The sequence below is a fragment of the Fukomys damarensis genome, unplaced genomic scaffold (assembly GCF_012274545.1).
Source record: "Fukomys damarensis isolate Sample0158 unplaced genomic scaffold, DMR_v1.0_HiC HiC_scaffold_31, whole genome shotgun sequence".
NCBI classification, from domain to species: Eukaryota; Metazoa; Chordata; class Mammalia; order Rodentia; family Bathyergidae; genus Fukomys; species Fukomys damarensis.
In genome coordinates, this window is record NW_022900943.1 from 5,468,040 (window position 1) to 5,474,877 (window position 6,838).

Consider the following 6,838-nt stretch of genomic DNA (forward strand, 5'->3'; position numbering starts at 1 on the left):
ATCACAGTCATCACAGGGAATTTGTACCTGTGCACAATATTGTTGGGCTTTTCTCCCGCTCCTCTCCCTCTCTCCCTTCACAAAATTTCGTTTCTATTGTTTTCCTTCCATTCTGATTTATTTATTTATTTTCTACCCCTATTCCCTCCTCTCCTCTGTGCCCCTCTGTGTCCCTCCCCATTTGAACACTTTCTTCCTACTTCCTAATATCTGTCATCCATTTTGGTCTTAATTACCCTTTGGATGTCTCACACAAGAGAAACAACATGCTATTTAAACATATGTGTCCAATTTATTTCACTTAAAATTATATTCTCAAAGCGCATTGATTTACAAAAAATGTCCCAAGTTTATCCTTCTTTATGGTAGAATTCTCCATTCCATATAAAACCCACATTTTCTTTATCTATTCGTCCATTGATGGCATCTGGGCTGTTTCCAAGATTTAGCTAATAGAAATTGTGCTGCTATAAGCATGGGTGTACCTATATTGCTGTGGTAGGATGCTTTTAGCTCTTTCAGAAGGATACCTAGAAGGGGAATAGTACGGTGAAATGCACCTCTAGTTTTAGTTTTTTGAGGAACCTCCACATGATTTCCACAGTGGTTGCACAGTCTACACTCCCACCAACAGTGGAGAAGGGTTCCTTTCCCCCACAGCTTCACTAGCATTTGCTATTGGTTAATCTCTTGATAATAGCCCCATTCTTACCAGAGTGAGATGGGGTCTGTGATGTTGTATTTGGCTTTTCTCGAATGAACAATGATGGTGAACATTTTTTCATGTTTATTTGCCATTTCTACTTCTTCATCTTAGAAATGTCTATTCACTTCAGAGACCTATAACTGGTAAAAACTTTTTTCCATTTTGTGGGTTGCCTCTTCACTCTGTTGGTGATTTCTTTTGCTGTGAAAAAGCTTTTTAATATGATGAAATCTGTTTTTGATGCTTTATAATATTTCCTGTGAGATTGAAGTTTTGTTTATAAAGTCTTTGCCTATACCAGTGTCTTCGAGTTCTGCCTATTCTCTCTTCCAGCAGATTATTTCTGTATTAATATTGACATTTTGGATCCATTTTTATTTTAGTTTAGTACATGGTTAAAGATATGGATCTAAGTTAAATCTCTGGCATGTTTTCCAAGCACAGTTTATTAAAGAGGCTATCCAGCTGGGGATTTAGCTCAGTGGTTCAGTGACTGCCTCGCAACTCAAGGACCTGAGTTCAATTCCCAGTACCCGCCCCCCCAAGAGGCTATCTTTCTTCAGTGAAGGTGTTTTACCCCTTTGTCAAAAATAAGGTAGCTGAGTATGTCTGGAGTTGTTTCTGCATCTCCTGTTCTATTCCAGTGATCCTCAAGTCTGTTTTATTTGCCAGTACCATGCTGTTTTATCACAGTAGCTTTGTAGTATGGTTTCAAGTCAGGGATGATAATGCCCCCTCATGAGTATCTTTCTCTTGTTTCTGATTTTAGGATGAAAGTTTTCAGTGTTTGACATTTTAGTACAATGTTGGATTTTGGTTTGTCATAGATGACTTTTATGAAATTGAGATAAAGACCTTCTATTCCAACTTTCTGTAGGATTTGTATCATTAATATGTGTTAGACTTTGTCAAGTGCTTTTTCTGTGTCTATTGAGATGAACATGTACTTTTTGTCCTTGGTTCTATTAAAATGGTATATTACATTTATTGATTCATGTATATTGAACCATCCTTACATCCCTGGGATGAATGCTACTTTGTCACGGTGTATAATCATCTTGATGATTTGGTGCATTCTGTTTGTCAGTATCTTATTGGCTAAGGAGATTGGCCTATAGTTCTCTTTTTTGGTTGTATCCTTCTCTGGATTTGATATCAGGGTATTGCTTCCAGGAATGAGTTGGGAATACTGTTTCCCTTTCAATTTCATGAAAGAGTTTGAGGCATAGTGGCATTAGCTGTCCTCTAAAGTTCTTGTAGAATTCAACAGTGAATCCATCAGGACCTAGGCTTTTCTTTGTTGGTAGTTTTAATTACTTCTTCAACATCATTGGCTAATATTGGGTTACTTAAAATTTTTATATCTTCTTGGTTCAGCTTTGCTAATTCATTGTATCTAGGAATCCTGTCCAATTTTTTTTCTGAGTTTTCCTACTTATTGAGTAGGTATCAATGATCTGGATTTCTGCAGGATCTGTTGTGATTTCATCATTTTTATTCCTAATTGCAAGGACTTGATTCTTTCCTTTCATTTTTTTTATAAAGTTGGGTAAAGTTTTGCCTATTTTATTTAATCTTTCAAACAATCAATTCTTCAATTCATTGATTCTTTGTATTATTTTCTGAGTCTCAGTTGCACTAAATTATGCTCTGATCTCTATAATTTCCTCCCTTCTACATGCTTTGGATTTAACTTGCTCTTCTTTTTTCTGGAAGGTTGAGGTTCAACATTTGGTTATTTATATGAGCTTGCTCTGTTTTTCTGATTTAATATAAATTTCCTTCATAGGGCTGTTTTCATTATGTCCCAATGTTCTGATATGTCATAGTGGCATTATTGTTTAATTGTAGAAACTGTCTAATTTCTTCTTTAATTTAATCTGCGATCCATTGGTTGTTCAGGGGGATATTATTTTATTTCCATGTGTTTATGGAGTTTTTGTGGTTTCTTTTGCCATTCATTTCCAATTTCACTGCACTATGATTTGATAATATATACAGGATAATTTCAATTCCTTTGCATCTACTTAAGCATGTTCTATGAGCTAGTAGGTGGCCCATTTTGGAGAAAGTCCCATGTGAGAAGAATAGCTATTCTGTTGTTGTGGAGTGCAGTACTCTCTGAATATCTACTAAGTCTGTTTCTTCAAAGGTTTTGTTTAGCTCTGGCATTTCTTTGCTGATTTTTTGTCTAGTTGACTTATTTGTGACAATGTGGTCCTCCATTACAATTATATTAGTGCTTATCTGATTTTTCATGCCCATTAATGTTTGTTTTATATAGTTGGGTGGTGTGCTGGTATTTGGTGCATATATATTTCTGATTGTTATCTCTTCCTCTTGGATTGTTCTCTTGACAAGGATGTAATGACCCCCTTTGTCTCTTCTTATCAGTCTTGCCTTGAAATCCACTTTGTTCTCAAACAGAATGGCTACCACTGGTTTTTTCCGGGTTCCTATCGCATGGAGTATTATTTTTCATTCTTTAACTTTCGGTCTATGAATTTCTTTTTAGTTAAATGTGTTTCTTGTATGCAACATATTGTTGAATTGTCTCTTAATCCATTCTGACAATCTGTTTCTTTTGATTGGTGAATTGAAACCATTTACACTGATGACTATAACTGATATGTATTCACTTACACTTATATTATTTTTCTGTTATTGGTTCCCTTTCTTTCCCTTCTATTTAATGCTTGCCTTGCCTGGTAGATTCATTCTACTGGGATTTGTGGAATTGTTTACTTTACTGTCTTTTTGTAGAATATCTTTCAGAACTTTTTGAAATGCTGGTTTGGTGGGTATGATTTTCTGCAGGTGTTATTTATCACCATCAATTTTGAAAGCTAATTTTGCAGGGTATCAATACCCCAATCTGGGTTGGAGGTTGTATTCTTTTAGGGTTTGAAAAACATCACTCCAAGCTCTCCTTGACTTAAGGGTTATGTTGAGGAGTTTGGTGTGATTTGGGGGGATTTTCTTTTACAAGTGATTTATTTCTTTTCTCACAAAGCTTTTTACTATTCTGTTTTGAATTTCTGGAATCTTGGCTATTATTAACTTTGGTATAATTTTTCTATGATCATGGCTAATTAGAGTTCTATATACCTCACTTATCTGTATATCAGATTCTTTTTTCATGCTTGGGAAGTGTTCTGCTATTACTTGTGTGAACAGGTTTTTTATATCCTATGTGCTATCATCTGGCTTTTCATTGGTACTAATGCTATGGTTTTTTTGGTGCATCATCTAGTAACTGTTGGATTGATTTTTCATGGTCCCTGGCTATTTTTAAGAAGTCTTTCATTTGACAATTGGTAACTGCAAACCCATTTCTAGATATGATATTCTATCTTTACATTGACTCATTCCGCTGTGTATACTTTAAATAGAATTTTTAATCTCCTAGGTATCTGTTTGAATCTGTTTTACGGAATTCAATTCTTTCCTCTGTTGGACATTCATAGTTTCCATCACTTTCCTAATCCCTTCTAATTTTTCATCTGTATTTACTCTAGATTTACTAACCATGCCCTTCATTACAGTCATCATCTCTTTAGTTATCTGTGTAATTATTTCTGATTTTTTTTTCTAGAGGCTCATTCATCTGCTTTGTTATTGTCCCACTGCTTGCATTATCAGAAAGTTCAGCTGGGTAGCTTTTCATTCCTTCCACCTCAGTGCCACTGGATTTGCCATGGGTGAACTGGAAGTCAGCATCAAAGGAGGATAGCAGTTAAATGGAAATAACCTGGCATTTTAGGAGGATATCAACACTGCAGCTAGTCAAGCTAGAGCTGGTAGGGCCCTCTTTATAAGCAGTGTTCAGAATGCCTGCACCAGGAGCTGTGTCAGCAATGTTCTCCAGCTCATAGCTGACCAAGGTTGGCACATGGTCCACAAGACTCTGTTCTTTCTGGATCTGTCACACGTAATGACTTTTAATTGTTGACATGTTCCTTCCCTCTAGGAGATGCTAAGATCCTTGAAAGAACACATGCTGTCCACTGTATCTTTGCATTTCCACACTGTAGAACACTGGCAGAGTGGGAGCTCCACAAACACAAACACAGTTGCACTGGACAGAACAAAAGCTGTGTATCACTGTCACTATCACTGGCAGGAGTTTGGTTGGCTGGTAGCTGTCATCTTAGGGTTTAGAGTGGTGGAAGCAGAATCCTTGCTGCTTCCAGTGGAAAGAAGAGGGCCTCCCTACAATAGGCAGTGAAGAAGAAAGGCTCAGGGAGCCTGAAATAAGTTTGCTTTCTCACTTTTGGAGGCAGAAGATTGGAATTGTAGTGCTAGCCAAGCCACTTATCTCTGAGAGTTCTGAAAAGTTCTCGGAGAAAAATAAAATTGAAATCTGTGGTCAGAAGGTTACAGAAAGGAAAGACACATATTTCCACTAGGGAATAGGAAGTGGTCTTGTCTTCCACAGCAGGGCTGTCTAATAAATCTGCAGAGTTTTATTGACTTCATAGGCGCAAAAATAACCACCCAGAGAAGACATCGGGTTTCACTTATTTTGTTGGAAAGTAATTTCTCACAGACGTGAGGTTAAAAGAAAGTGGTTGCTCTGCCTCGGCTGTGGTGCGTGTCTTCTGGTATGCGTAATGTGACTGGATCTCAGTTCTGGGACGATGCCCAGACTCAGGGGTCTAAAGCCTCTGTTGAAAGCAATGAGGACAGAGTGTTGCCAAAATTTTATGTATGCAACTGTAGATCGATTGTCTTAGTGCAAGGGTAGACTTTGATCAAGGGCGTCTGGAGGGAGGGGTTTCATTAAATGCTGTTTTCAGCCTTTAATTCTACAGTTTTCATGTCTGCTTGTTCCTAAGTCTACCACAGACCCCGAATGGCTCTGACACAGAGCAGCCCCTCCTTAAACCCATGTCTGGCTCCCAGGCATCAGCAGTAACTGGCATGGAAGGAGTTCCCGGGGAGAAAAGATAGAGTTGGGGAGGTTTTGCTCCTACTTTAGTTTTGGATCTCATGTTAGACCAGTGAAAAGAAAATGCTTAATATTGTCTCCCTCCTGCCTCATGCCTGTGATTCATTAGTAAAACTCGAAAACTTCCTAAAAACAGGGCTGATAAGAGCATGTTTGTTGGATGAATCCTTCCTGTTTTTAAAGAAAAAAAAAAAAAGTCCAGCCAAGACTTGAAAATTTAGCCAGGCTTATAAAATATACATGTTTCTTTCTGAACTCCCTTCAAGTATCCTCTTCATTATAGAAAAGATGACACTTAGGTAATATTTATAAGATTTTACAAATTTCACATTCAGTTCTCATGGTCAGTCCTGCAGGAATTTTTTTCCAGCAGGTCTTGCAAAACCTTTGACAGCTGCATTTCTTCTAGAAATCAGTGCAAATGTGGATAGAGTGGCCTTGGTCTGATCACCTTCAGTGGCTAAGTAGAGCCACCTGGTGTGTGGGAGGACACATTACTCCTAGAGCCCAGACCAATATCCACTAAATTGGACTGGAGTTTGAGAATGTGGAAGAACAACTGTTGGATTGAGAAACAGGAAGTAAGATTCAACTCTGAATTTATTGCCTTATTTCAAAGATGACCAAAAAATTGATTTTGAAATTCATATTTTAACAGTGGAGTCCTTTCTCAAAGTAAAAGCTAAAATAATAAAATAGCAGATGTTTACTGCATGCTCAGCTTGTGCGAGGCACTGGGCTCAGCCCTTTGTGTATGTAGGACATTCTAATTTCATCTTCGCCCCTCTAAAGTAGGCATTGTTACTATTTTTTTGCACATGAGGAAAATAAAAAATTAACTTATATATACAACACAATATATAGCCCACCACAGAAAACTGGGGCTGCTATGGAGGCACCAGGGCTGGAAGTACACAAACCTTCAACCTCTCCTTCCTTGTTCCTCCATGAACACCCTCAATCCCTGAAGCAGCCCCAAGGCTTGGAGGAGCAGCTGTACCATCCTTTGGCTGGATGACCCCAAAATGTAGGCCTAATAGTCCTAATTCTGGAGATGTAAACAGTAGTAATTATCAAGACAGGCCCCTAAGACCCAGTGTTGGTGAACATTGCTCTTCCTTGGATATGAGCTTAGGGTCACTGTTAATGTAACTTTGAAGAAAAAAAAAATATATGTACAT